This window comes from Leopardus geoffroyi, chromosome D4 (genome assembly GCF_018350155.1).
Source record: "Leopardus geoffroyi isolate Oge1 chromosome D4, O.geoffroyi_Oge1_pat1.0, whole genome shotgun sequence".
Classification (NCBI taxonomy): domain Eukaryota; kingdom Metazoa; phylum Chordata; class Mammalia; order Carnivora; family Felidae; genus Leopardus; species Leopardus geoffroyi.
Genome location: NC_059342.1, coordinates 982,187 through 996,887, shown reverse-complemented (window position 1 = coordinate 996,887; position 14,701 = coordinate 982,187). Strand labels below are relative to the sequence as shown.

The window sequence follows — 14,701 nt, the reverse complement described above, 5'->3', positions numbered from 1 at the left end:
TTCTGCTCACTTGTGAAAACCAACACCTTCCACAGCAGGAAACATCTCGGCCGTTCTATTCACATGCTTAGAGGGTGGTTTCCACGACCAAGGGCTGACGTCCTGCCTGCAAATGAGGTGCGGAAACGGCTTCACGTTTAGGATTTCTCTTTGGGGCCCAGTGACTCGCTGAGGGTCCCTCCACAGGACGGAGCCCACTGACAAGCCGCTCCTGTCGCGCGGGCACAAAGCTAGACTTGATTTCCTGCCGTTCTGGGAGCTCTTGTGTTCTCACATCGAATGTACCTTTGGGATGTAGCTGGATCCTGTGGGATCTGAAACTTTTAAACAAAGCAGAAAGCTGCTGGCTTTGAAGATGGGGCAGGGAAAGAGACCCTCTCCTGGAGCCTTTGGGGGGCGCACGGGTCTGCCACACGAGTTCTAGCCCATGAGACCCACACCGAGCTCCTGACCTAAATAAAGACTACACGTATCAAGTCTGCTGTTTCAAGCCATGACGCATGTGGTAATCTGTTATGGTAGCAATAGAAAATTAATTCAGGCTTTTTCTTGGAACTAGAGAAGCTGATTCAAAAATTCATCTACTGGGGCGCCTGGGTGGCACAGTCGGTGAAGCGTCCGACTTCAGCCAGGTCACGATCTCGCGGTCCGGGAGTTCGAGCCCCGCATCGGGCTCTGGGCTGATGGCTCGGAGCCTGGAGCCTGTTTCCGATTCTGTGTCTCCCTCTCTCTCTGCCCCTCCCCCGTTCATGCTCTGTCTCTCTCTGTCCCAAAAATAAATAAACGTTGGAAAAAAAAATCAAAAATTCATCTAAAATACTAAAAGTCCAAGAGGCGCCTCGATGGCTCAGTTGGTTAAGCGTCCGACTGTTGATTTCAGCTCAGGTCATGATCTCACAGTTTGTGAGTTCAGGCCCCGAATCAGGCTCTGTGCTGACAGCGCAGAGCCTGCTTGGGATTCTGTGTCTCCCTCTCTCTCTGCTCCTCCCTACTCGTTGTGTGCTCTCTCTCTCTCTCAAAAATAAATAAACATTAAAATAAATAAATAAATAAACGTTAAATAAATAAATACATAAGTAAATAAATATAAAAAGCATTGTAGACGGCCATACAAAATTTCTCCTTTCTTCCATGGTCCCTCTCTTGACCTGCCATAACGTCATATGTTTATTATTTAATTTGATTCAAAATAAAGAAAAGTTTGAATTTTAAATTATTAGCACGAGTTTTACGGTTAACCTTTATAGGATGCAATGCCAGTTTTAAATGCAAATAGAAGAGCATTTAACTCACTCGAGTTACACGGAGTTGTGCAGTCTGTGTTCTGATGCTCATTCCTGACAGAGGGACCTGCTCGCTGAACCCAGGAAGACCGGCAGGACGACGAGAGGGCCCCCAGCTTGGAGCCAGCTGTGGACATGCTTCTGGGCAGCAGAACCTTCAGCCAGGTGCAGGGCCTGCACAGGTGAGCACAGAGGCCCGAGGACTGCGGAGGTCGCAGCCACCCGGACTGAGCAATGGGGAGCAGAGCAGGGTCCTGGCAGAGCAGGTAACAGCAGCCCCATGGGGGTACAGTGGTGGGCACAGCCGTGCAGCATCGGTAGGCACAGCCATGAAGCAGCGGTGGGGGCACAGCCGTGCAGCAGAGGTGGGCACAGCCATGAAGCAGCGGTGGGGGCACAGCCATGAAGCAGCGGTGGGGGCACAGCCATGAAACAGCGGTGGGGGCACAGCCATGCAGCAGAGGTGGGCACAGCCATGAAGCAGCGGTGGGGGCACAGCCATGAAGCAGCGGTGGGGGCACAGCCATGCAGCAGAGGTGGGCACAGCCATGAAGCAGCGGTGGGGGCACAGCCATGAAGCAGCGGTGGGGGCACAACCATGCAGCAGAGGTGGGCACAGCCATGAAGCAGCGGTGGGGGCACAGCCATGAAGCAGCGGTGGGGGCACAGCCATGAAGCAGCGGTGGGGGCACAGCCATGAAGCAGCGGTGGGGGCACAGCCATGCAGCAGAGGTGGGCACAGCCATGAAGCAGCAGTGGGGGCACAGCTGTGCAGCAGAGGTGGGCAGGGGCGCTACACCAGCCCGGCGAGGCAGAGAGGCTTCCCAGGGAAAGGCTCCTGAGTCTTGATGATGAGCAGTGATCAGTCAGAGGAACGCTGGGACAAGCATTCTAAGGTGGGAACAGCATGTGAAAGGACAGAAGCCGATGAACAATCTTGGGCAGGATGATGGGTGGGGGTCACTCTGAGGACAACCTCGACTAGTAACGCTGCCTCGATGGCTGTGACGGCCGTGTCTGCCCTGGACTCCACGGCCTACAGCTTTTGCAGCGGTCAGCTTGCAGTCAGTGCTGTGGGAGCAGGGGAGGCAGTGGTGGCAAGAACACTCCTTATGTGTGATTGCGAGGAAGAGTGGGGGTCCAGGGAACAGCAGGGTGTAAGTCCGGAGATGGCAGAGCCCAGCCTTTCCGCAAGGCCGTGGGGTGAGCCAAGGAGCCCTGTTTCTCACCTGTAATGTGGGGGTAGTGACACGCACCTGACTGGGGCCTGCAGGGGGTCCCCATCCATCAGCCGCTGCCCAGGACCCAGGCTACTGTGGGCGCCTGATGCTGCTGTGCTCAGCCCTCGCGGGGTGCAGGCCACACAGAGTCCGGCAGAGGAGACCGGGGGGCGCACTGCCTCCCCACATCGCTTCCAGACCAGAAGGGTGCCAGGCTGGGCTGCGGGCGCCCTCCTCCCCGATGAGTCAGTAATTCTTGCGGCTCAGTGCTTTCTTTCCCCGACAGGCAAGCAAATGGTGAGGCTGCCTCACACCCGATGGCCCCTGCCTGCTGGGCGCTTTCACACAGGAACTCGCGCCCTTTCCTGTTCTCAGGGCCACAGAGGCTCCGAGAGGTGAGGCAGAGCACCCAGGGTCACACAGTCAGGAGGCAGTGAGAAGCAGCCTCGGACACCGGGGGGCAACAGTCCTCCCTTCCAGGTGGGGAAGCCCCACCTCCCGCAGACATGTTGTGGGGTAGGATGGGACCGATCGCGGCCCAGCGGAACCTCACGACCACCCGTCAGTACAACCTGTGGTCTACCACACGCGGATGGGGACGCTGAGGCTCACAGAGCTGGAAAGGCTCTGGCCCACAGCATCAACCGTGAGATGGGCTCCTGGGATGGGCCTTGGGCTGAGGACGTTAGCCCGATGCCAGGCCAGCCGTGAGGTGCAAACTGAAGCTGGGCGACAGGGTCAGCCGGAGTGACCAGTCTGAGGCCCGGGCAGCATTGAATACCTAACCCTCATCCCCACCATTGGAAATCTGCAGCACCTCTGATACCAAAGCGGTGCCCCCCAAAGCGATGTCTCCTGCCAGTTACAGACTCTTGGGACGCCTAGGCCTGGCAGGGACCATCTGCAGGACAGAGGGGCGGCGGGTGTCTGCTCCCGGCCTCGCGGGGGCCCTCCCTTCTCCCTAGTGCGGCCCGGGGAGCGAGCACCCTGTGGGACAGATCAGGAAGGCCCCACGGAGAGACTAGCGCAGGCTGGTGCCTGTCAGTGTGTGGAGACGGGGGGCAAGACGGGCCGAGCCAGGCTGTGCCTCTAGGCAGCAGCTCCGAACCCGCCTGGAGCCTCCAGGCCCCCCCCCCCCCCCCCCCGGCCGTCAGCTCGGCCAGCTTTGCAGACGCGGGGGATGGCTCAGCTCGGAAGGTCAGCCGGTGAACCGGTGCCTGCTAACGTTGCTGGATAACACGGTTTGCTGAGTAAAGTGTGTCAGAACACTGGCTCCCTGCTGTCTGACCCCGATCCACACGGATGTTGCGTCAGCCTCCAGTGTGGTGCCTTCTGAGGAGATTCTCCACAGGGCTATTTCCACACTCAGTCGTGACCGATTTCAGCTTTCGCCCTGAACCCACCCCCCCAAGTGTTCTCCCCGCCTATGGCCTAGGAGTCGCAAATCAAAACGACACAACACTGTTTTCACGCCAGATTGGCAAAACTTGGAAAGACCCACACTCAGAGCCAGCCAGGATGAAGGGAATGGGCCCTCTCATCCCTGTGAAAGGAGACAAGAGGCCTACAACCTCTTCTGTGTCTGATCACAAGACACCAAGGAGGGTCGTTATGCGGCCCATTTGAAAAGACAAAGCAAAACCTAAAATAAAGAAGAGAAACCACATCTTTTGGGTATATTGTAAATTAAACTAAAACATTTTGAGTTGATTTCTTTTTTAGTTGAAGACTCTTTTATTTTTTTATTTTTTTTATTTATTTAAAAAAATTTTTTTTTCAACGCTTATTTATTTTTGGGACAGAGAGAGACAGAGCATGAACGGGGGAGGGTCAGAGAGAGAGGGAGACACAGAATCGGAAACAGGCTCCAGGCTCTGAGCCATCAGCCCAGAGCCCGACGCGGGGCTCGAACTCACGGACCGCGAGATCGTGACCTGGCCGAAGTCGGACGCTTCACCGACTGCGCCACCCAGGCGCCCCTGAAGACTCTTTTAAGCTTCAGTTTATCAACTCAGATATTCATGAATTAAGAGTCTCTGCGTATTTTCAACGTTTATTTATTTTTGGGACAGAGAGAGACAGAGCATGAACGGGGGAGGGGCAGAGAGAGAGGGAGACAGAATCAAAAGCAGGCTCCAGGCTCTGAGCCATCAACCCAGAGCCCGATGCGGGGCTCGAACCCACGGACCGCGAGATCGTGACCTGAGCCGAAGTCGGACGCTTAACCAACTGAGCCACCCAGGCGCCCCTATTTGTTTATTTTTGAGAGAGGAAGGGAGGAAGCAGAGAGAGAGAGAGAGAGAGAGAGAGAGAAAGAATCCCAAGCAGGTTCCACACTGCCAGCGCAGAGCCCCACATGGGGCTCAAACTCACAAACCATGAGATCATGACCTGAGCCGAAACCAAGAGTTGGATGCTTAACCGACTGAACCACCATATTTTTTTCTATATATTGGGAGGAGAGTTTCCTTACTTGATGTCTCACCGACTAGAGTATCACAGTATCGTCACACGTACCCGTAGCACACACACACACGCACAACTCATACGGTGCCCAAATACATACACACAGTATGTGAAGCAGTCTGCGTATATGTAGCAATGCAGGTAAACGGGTGGGGGGGGGGGAATTCAAGAATGCCAAGTGCTACAGAGAGAATTCCATTTTTATTAGTAGCATTTGGCTTGCTTGAAATGGTCTTTTGATTTTGTTTATAGGATGTTTACCGAGTACTTTTTCACTTTAATGTAGCCAGAGCTGCTAGGCTTTGTGCCATCCTTAGAAAAGTTGTGTCCACTCCAAGTCCCAGCAAGTAAGTCCCAATAAGCTGTACGAATTTTTTTCATTTAAATCTTAGATTCATTTGCAAGGTATCCTCTCTGTATGGCATGATACATGGATTCACTTTTTTTCTTGAAAACGGATAATTTTCCAAGCAGCATATGTATTTGAATTGCAACCTTTATCATATTCTAAATTCTGTGCATATCTGGGACTGTTTTCTGACTTTCCATTCTGTGCCATTTGGCTGTCTATTCATAGATCAGTTCCACACTGGTTTCAGGGCTAAGGATTATGCTCTGTTTTAATATCTCAAGTCCCCATTTGTTTTTCTATTTATTTATCTATTTATTTATATGTTTATTTATTTTTGAGAGACAGAGAAAGACAGAGTGCGAGTGGAGGAGGGGCAGAGAGAGAGAGGGAGACACAGAATCTGAAGCTGGCTCCAGGCCTGAACTGTCAGCACAGAGCCCGGCATGGGGCTCAAACCCACAAACCACGAGATCATGACCTGAGCCACCCAGGCACCCCTATTTTTCTTTTTTTTTTTTAATTTTTTTTTTCAACGTTTATTTATTTTTTGGGGGACAGAGAGAGACAGAGCATGAACGGGGGAGGGGCAGAGAGAGAGGGAGACACAGAATCGGAAACAGGCTCCAGGCTCTGAGCCATCAGCCCAGAGCCCGACGCGGGGCTCGAACTCACGGACCGCGAGATCGTGACCTGGCTGAAGTCGGACGCTTAACCGACTGCGCCACCCAGGCGCCCCCCTGTTTTTCTTTTTAAAAAATATCCTGGTTATCCTTGCTTTCCCTCTCCCACCCCTGATTTAGATTTTGAAATCATCTTTGCTGGTTTAAAATAACAACAACGACAACAAAATTCCTAATGGCCTTTTTACTAGAGCTGAGTTAACTAGGAAATAGCTCAGTGGGGCTTGGCAGTTTTATTATTTTGAGTCTTCCTATCCAAGAACTTGGTAGTTTTTCCATTTGTTCATTTTTTTCATGTCTACTTAAAAAAATTTTATTGGACTTTGTGTTATGGGTCCCCGTGACCACATTCAGGTTCAGTGATTCATGAGGACAACTCACAGGGCCCAGAAACACAAGTTATGCACTGGTTAATGTTTCTTACAGCTGAAGCACACAGATTAGCATCAGCAAAGGGGCACAAAATAGGTCTTAGTAAATTTTTCTTAACGTGTATCTATTTTTGAGAGAGAGAGAGACAGACAGAACATGAAGGGGGGAGGGGCTGAGAGAGAAGGAGACACAGAAACCAAAGCAGGCTCCAGGCTGCAAGCTGTCAGCACAAAGCTGGATGCAGGGCTTGACCTCACAAACCGCTGAGTTCATGACCTGAGCCGAAGTCAGATGCTTAACCAATTGAGCCACCCAGGCGCCCCGGGTCCTGGTACATTTTTAAAGATTAAAATCATACAGAGTATCTTTTTCATTCAAATTGGAATGAAATTTAAAATCGGTAACATAAGCTATGAGCCTCAAAACCATCTGGAAACTCAGTGCCTTCCTTTTAAACAACCAGTGGCTCAAAGAAGAAATCACAAGGGAAATGGGAAAATATCATGAGGCAAATGAAAACAAAAACACAGCACACAAATACTTATGGATGCAGCACAAGCATGGCTACAGGGAAATGTACAGTCGTAAACGCACACGTTAAAAAACAAGAATCTAAAAAATCAGTAAACAAACTGTATGTCTTAAGGAACTAGCAAAAGAAGAATTAACTGAGCCCAAAGCAGAAGGAAGGAAATAATAAAGACTACAGTGGAGATCAACAAAATAGAGAATGGAAAAATAGGAAAGAAAATCAAAAGTTGGTTCTTTTTTTTTAAGTTTATTTATTAATTCTGAGAGAGAGAGACCGAGAGAGAGAATCCCAAGCCGGCTCCATGCTGTCAGCACAGAGCCCGCCATGGGACTTGATCCCATGAACCTTGAGATCATGACCTGAGTCGGACACTCATCCGACCGAGTCACCCAGGTATCCCATTAAATATTTTATTTTTAAGTCATCTCAACACGCAGCGCGGAGCTCAAACTCACCAGCTGACATCAAGCATCATATGCTCCACTGTCTGAGCCAGCCACGTGCCCCCGAAAGTTGGTTCTGTAAAAGGTCAACAAAATTGACAAGCTTTCAGCTAGAAGGACTAAGAAAAAAAAAAAAAGGGAAGACCTCAAACTACTAAAACCTGAAATGAAAGTGGGGATATGTTTGTACAGAAATCGAAATGACGAAGTCTGCACAGAAACTGGGAGGGTTAATTAGTAAGTGTAGTGTGACTGCGGGATACAAAGGTGAGGGCCCGCCAGGGCTGTGGCTGTGGGGTGAGCAGGGCATCCCAAGCCCCCTGAATTAACCCTTTACTGCACAGGCCTCCCACCGACACTCAGCCTAGACTCTCGTACAGCAGAACGATCCTATTTGTCCAAACATCTCCATTTAGCGTAGCATTTATGTAACAGCAGAAATCTCAGTGGAAATATGCCCAACACTTGGTGGAGACCTGTGGAGTAGTCATAGATCGAAAGAAGCAACATTTTCAAATGTCTGTATTCATCTAATGACTTGCCCCCCCCCCCCATCCACTGCTATTTGTACCTTATGAGAATCTGACAAGGCAGCATGACACCGTGTCGCAGGACGGCCATGGTTCTTCGTTAAAGAACAAATCCAGGGGCTCCTGGGTGGCACAGTCGGTTAAGCGTCCGACTTCAGGCAGGTCACGGTCTTGCGGTCCGGTCCGTGGGTTCGAGCCCCGCGTCGGGCTCTGGGCTGATGGCTCAGAGCCTGGAGCCTGTTTCCAATTCTGTGTCTCCCTCTCTCCCTGCCCCTCCCCCGTTCATGCTCTGTCTCTCTCTGTCCCAAAAGTAAATAAACGTTGAAAAAAAAAAAAAAAAAGCACAAATCCAAGCCATCGACTGTGCCTTCTCAACAGAACAGACCCATGCCCATGTGCCAGCTACTATCACGGGCAAGTGTCAGTACAACTAGCCATGACTCGGTTATTTCTGGATTCCAAGTCAGCGGGCGATGAAGCTACTCACCCTTGCCCAGTTTACAGGCTTGTGCTGAGACTGGTTTCCACTGTGTGCTGTTCTCCAGCAGGGGCCCGGCTGGTGTTCAGACTGGTCCCTTTCCTTGATAACGGTACAGCAGGATGAGTCTCACTCTGATCTTTCTGGGGTCAAGGGCAGTCACAGGGCACAGGTGTAAGTTACAAGGGCCCCGGGGGCTCTACAGGTTTGAGGGTCCAGATGATTCTGACAGTGTCTGGAATAAAATAGTCAAGAGGCCCTGCTGGGTCAGGGTGCAAGCACCTTCCCAAAGCCGGGTGCTAGCCTTGCCCAGCACTATTTGTCGACCCTGCCCGGCCCACACCACACACACCTTATCGCCTTTCTGGGATGAATCCCAGCCCTTAACCTTTCTCCCTGTTCTGTCTGTGGGCCAGTGGTAGTTAATCCACCGGAAACGCTGCTTCCGTTGCAGACTAACAGCCTGAGTGCAACTGGGTGCACGTTCTGTACCAAAAATGTTACTCAAAAACGATGCCCGGGAATGTCGGGTCCCTGTCATAGTGTCAGATGAGCTGTGACCACGTCGAGATGTTATTTATTTATTTATATAAAGTTTATTAGAGAGAGAGAGAGAGAGCATGTGCACGAGAGTGGGAGAAGGGCAGAGAGAGAGGAGAGAGAGAATCCCAAGCAGGCTCTGTGCTGTCAGAGCAGAGCCTGACTCAGGGCTCTGTCCCACGAACCATGAGATCGTGACCTACTCAGTCTGAGTAGGCCACAAGGCCTCCTGCTGCTTTCCTTGTTCAGGGTGGACTACGCCCCTCCGGGGGATCGGAGGAGCCCCCACATGATCCCCATTGTTTCAATGCCATCAGGAACCCACTGGTTTTCCTATTCTGTCTAGCAGCCACCCGTCCCCAGGAAACGGGTGACACAGGCCTGTACGCATGTGTCACAACAGGTGTGCCACTGATGTTCCGTGTCCATGGCTACTAGGAGCCTCTCTAAGTAGCTGGTCCCCGAGGTTTGTGGTCACACACAATCATCTGCCAGGAGCTGGAGGTCACACGGCGGCGGTGGGGAGCGGCTCCCACACACTCCTTTGCCAACGCCTCCGCCGTAAATGTAACCTAAAAAGAGGAGTCAAGAAGCCGGCGTATCCCTGGGGTTCCGCTGGGACAGGAGTCGGTCCTGCTCACACCACGTCGTGTGACCGGAGAGAGGTCACCAGGCTGCAGGCTGCGGTCTGAGCTGGTCAGGTGCATAGAACCCACGTGTGAGTTCACCCTCCCGGGCGTCTGGTACTTCCTCACGCCCCGACGTCGCTTGGATTCCCCTCTTGGTGTAAGTCATTTATTCACTCCTTTGCCCTCAGTCACGTTTTCTCCTTCTCTCCGTCTGTCGCGGATTTGAAGCCAAGTGTTCCCAACATTGAGAGGCGCCCTTGGTGCAGCCACTGCGCTGGCCCGGGGCTCAGTGCAACACGTCCCTCCCCCTCGGTGCACCTGCCTTCCCAGAGGGGCTGTGGGGACACTGTGGCACTCTCTGTCACCCTCAGCACAGCCACCTCAGGCCCTCAGAGATTCCAGCTTGCGGGTTTGAAGACACAGCGACAGCTCCTTCCTGCTCCCTGCACGTGCCGTTGCACTCCTGGTCCCAGGACCCCCGCGTCCAGCAGAAGAGAAAGTGGAAGTGATGGGGAACAATCACCCGGCATCCCGCGCGGCTCTGCACCAGCCCCTCCCTCAGGCTCCTCGTGCTGAGCGTGAGCACACACTCGGGAGGCGTGTAAGCCAGCCCTCCATGCCTTGTGTCTCCCCCGCGAGACAGGAAACATTTGTGTTGCCCACTCCAATCCTCTGTCAGACGGCAGCTCTGAGGCCGGTATGCGGCGCGCCACGGCCACGGGATGAGCCGCGCTCTGCCATACATGCACCAGAGAGTGTGCGCCTTGACCTGGAGAAATGTGACTGTGCAGTCACCGTGGCAGGTGCACTACCGTGTGAGCATTCGTGTCTACACCATCAGGTGGGCAAACTCCAGTCCAGACCCAGTGTCTGTTACCGGCGGGACCCATTACGGCCCCCAGGGCTACCGGTCGTGGTCCCAGGACTTACCAGCTGCAGGTAAGTCTCCTCCCGCCGGGGGAATCTGCAGCCTGTCTCTCGCACTGGCAGTGGGGACAGTTCTTACTTGCATTTTGTGGCTCTGAAGGTGCAAGAGGAATGTGTAGATGGTCCGCACATCTCTGCATCCACGTTCATTCATTTCAACAGACCCAAGTGGTCGTCTCATGTGAGCTCACCAGCACACCTGCTTGCCAGTTCTAATCACCTGCCAGTCCTGAGATAGGGTTCTTCAGATGGGGTTCTTCAACATGTCCTATTTAATGTGATTTCATAGGCCACGCCCGACACGGACATCTCTTTAGTTGTCCAGTTCTCCATGGCCCATCGGCCTGACCATATGGCTGAACCACTGGCCGTTGCCCACGAGTCAGTAAAAACTCACACGGAGGGACTCATTGCTCATTGTTCCATTCTTCCATCACAACGAAGGAAACCGCAGGCATTTCAGCACACAGAGATGATTTGCCCTTCCACTGGAGTGTTTCCAACAGTCGATTGAGGTGTACTGACCTTCCAACTAGGGTGATGCTGGGAAGCTTGACCTTGGAGTTGCCATCTATAAAACAAACTGCTGTTTGTTGGTAACGGAGAGCTGCAGACCCACAGCTCCTGCAGGCGGTTCCAAAGTTGGCCCTAGCCAGAAAAAGGCCACCTGCAGATGAACAGGAGCACCTCCCTGCACCCCCAGCAGCATGCTCCTGTGTAAACAACTTCTGTATTATTATGGAACTCCTCAGGTCACTGCCTTCATTATTGAAGTGTGCCTCTGACATTCATCCAACATATTATGCATATTTCAGGGTCCAAGGCTATTTACATCTGCAGTCATTGGGGCAGTTTCAATGGATGTCGGATGGCAAGCTGGTAACGGTCTCAGCTTGTATTTGGAAATGTTCTGGTCCGGAATCCCAGTGGCCACCACTGGGTGGCACTCACGTACTTTTGTCATAAGCTCCAGCCCAGGCTCCGCTCTGAGAGCCATCCTCCTTCTCCAAGGGCCACGCAGTGCTATCTTGCAGAGAACTTGTGGTGCCCTCAATCCAGCTTCTAACGTCTCATTAATTAAAGTGATCATCTCTTTTGTCCCCGGGTGTGCAATATGGTTAAATTAACGAACTGCATGGGCTCAAGCAATTCTATAGTTTCCATTAGCATGTACAGTTATTAGTCTGGTTTTCAATACTAGGTGGAAAAAGTGGCTCCTCGTCAGACATAATATCCATCAATGGACACGTCCAGGTAGAGGAAACGCAACCGCTTCACATAAAGTCCATTCAAACGTTCCAATTTTCCTCTAAACTGTCGCCTTAACCCCATCAACCTGCCAACCATGGCATCCTCATATCCTCCCAATGTGACGGTAGGCCCATCAGGACCTCATCACCAGGTTTGGGGATCAGGGTGCATTGGGGTCCCACATCAAGGTGTCTCCAGTACCTGATTATCCTACCCACGCATATGCAGGTGGCCTCGGCGCTGTAGCTGGAGATTGGGTCCAAAGACCCTGACTCTTTCAATAATCCTGATCACAATTGATTTGCTGGACCATCATCACCCCCAGTGATTCAAGCTTAGATTTCTCCTCATCATCTGCCTTCTGGCGTTTCCAGTTCCTTCAAACTAAGGTAAATGGAGCAGATTTTTTTAAAAAGAGATTTTCACTGCGGGGGGACTGGCAGCAACCTCCGCCAGTGCTGCATTAAGACATTTGTTTCAGCTTTATTCATCCCATTTTTTATAACTGTTTAAATACATCTATGCTGCTGGGGAAAGTCCCTCGACTCTCCTTTGTTATCCCCCATCCTCTTGTGGTTACTCTAATTGTCTTAGCACCTGTGAAACCCAAGAGGGGAAGCTGAGGACATAATGGAACAACTCCATCACATCATACGCCGCAGTTTCAATAATTTCTTAATTTTGTCCCCCTGCCACCTGGACTGCCCTGTTGGTGGCCAGAATTCCTTAGAAGTGCTTGTTATCTGTTGTTCCAACATAATTTTCCCCCTTTGGTAGCATTCTAGAAGCTAGCAGCTGTGGCTCAGATCAGCGGAAATACAAGCTTGGCACAGGGTGAGGTTCCCCACTGAACACTCTCTTTCACTTTATCTCCACCCTTCTTCTTCTTCTTCTTCTTCTTCTTAGAAAAGTCTGTGCCTTTATTGGCCAAACAGGCTACTTGAGAAGGATGTAGCTGGAGGAGTGAGTGGCCTCCATGCCAGGCCTGCCATGCTTCGTAGGCTTGTAGGTGATGGAGAACTCACCCAGGTAGTGGCCAATCATCTCGGGCTTGATTTCAACCTGGTTGAAGACCTTGCCATTGTAGACACCCCCATCTCAGGCAGGATGACCATGTCCCGCAGGTGTGTCCTTAACCACCTTGGGCTTCTCATGAAGGGAGCCTCCTTCTTGGCCTTGGACGGCAGCAGTGAGTGATGCTCCCCCCATAGACTCCAGTTCAGCCTCTGCCACTGTAGGGTGCTGTACAGCTGCATCAGTGGCTCAGGGACACACCTAGCAGCTGGCCAAGGTCATGTCATGGTAGGTGAACTTACGCAGAGCACGCTGCTCCTTCTGCTCCACTTCTGCCATCTTGTCAGAGCTTGGGGAAGGACAGCCCCCTCTCTTTGCAGACAACAACCACCAAAGAATTGTATATTTAGTTTGTTTCTCACTGTTTTGCATTTCCTTATGTATCTAGTGAGGCAAATTCTCAGGAGTTGGGTCTGTCAATACTAAATTCCGTCGATAATTTTTATGGCTAGTAAATGATCACAGCACCGCTATTGTTTCATATCACAGGTGACTCAGTAGCCACTCAAATACCAAAGATTAATCAACCGCACCCAGTCACCTTTCCTTTTCCCAAAGAGCACTTTCACCATGGTTCAGTAAGTCAGGATCAGTACAGCCAATCCCATTTAGGACACCAACTGTGTCAGGAATCCCCAAGGTCGCCCTCAGGTTTGATGATTTGCTAAAAGGACTTACGGGACACAGAAAAACTGTTAAATCACAGTTACGGATTATGACAGCTAGCAAATACAGATTAAAAGCAGCAAAGGAAAAAATCACGTAGGTGGAGTCCAGGAAAAACCAGATGCAGGTTTCCAGTTGTTCTCTCTCAGAGGAGTCCCACAGACAGCGTTTAATTCTCCCAGTGACGATAGGGGACAACATGCGCCAGTCAGGGAAGCCCACCTGAGCCTTAGTGCCCGGGAAGTTTGTGGGAGGTCTATCATGTAGGCGGGGAGCACCTTAGCCACTCTATCTTCAGCCTCCCCAGAGATCAGATTGACACAGCATGGCCCAGAGCCCAAGCAAACAAAAACAGGCAGTCGTCACAGATCACACAGTGAGTACACACAAGACCCCAGGTAAAGGCATCCTTATCAGACAGGATGTTCCCAAGGCTTAGAGTTTTTCTGCCAGGAGCCAGTCAAGGGCCGTTGTTTTCTCTGGAGTGTGCCAGGTGTGAACACCCCAAGCCCACAGCGTTAACTCTTCACGACACAGTCTTGCACATTGTTGTTAGGTTTCCTATTAGGTATTATCTTTTCAGTCATGCTTGTAAATTGAATGTTTTCTTTATTACGTCTGTTATTTATATTATGAAGGCTCTCGGTGCCTCTGTGTTCACGTTGTGCCACATCACTTTCCTGAACTCCTCTGCTGACTATTAAACTTGGTTCTCATGGATTTTCCAGATCCACATTCCTCTCACTTACAGATAATCCCGGTTCCGGTTTTCTGGTTGCTGCTGTGATGTCTAAAGTGAACAATCCAGCAGGTATAGTTCCTGATTTTTATCAGAATATTCTCTTGTAATCGTTGCTATCGGATCAGTTTTGAGGAGACCAGGTGCTGCCCGCGTCCATTGGAAACACAGGCTTTGAGATCAACACGGTTCGTGAGCATTCGCTACCTTTAGCTCATGTTTGAACAGCCCTTGGGCTGCTTTTGAGGTCAGCCGGAGTCGGTATACTTAATGTTAAAGTGGATGAAAACAGACCTTTAGGAAGGTTACCGTGAAAGTAATAAGATCTAAACTCATGGAAGAATATTCTAAATTCGCGGACATTTGAACATTCCGTCCACACCCTGTCCCCTGGCCCCTTTCCAGGGAGCCCGACTAGAACCTTAGCTGACTTCTACTTCTCTGGGCCTTTACGTCTGAATCAAACTCCCGGACGCTGTATCCTGTGTGCACTGCCAGAGTTTCATTCTAAAACACATC

The 14,701-nt window shown here is 51.2% G+C and overlaps 1 pseudogene; it reads right to left on the bottom strand.

The window, feature by feature from the left end:
- Window positions 1-12,639: 12,639 nt before the first annotated feature.
- On the bottom strand, window positions 12,640-13,056 carry LOC123593309 (annotated as a pseudogene).
- Between the last annotated feature and the right edge of the window lie 1,645 nt (window positions 13,057-14,701).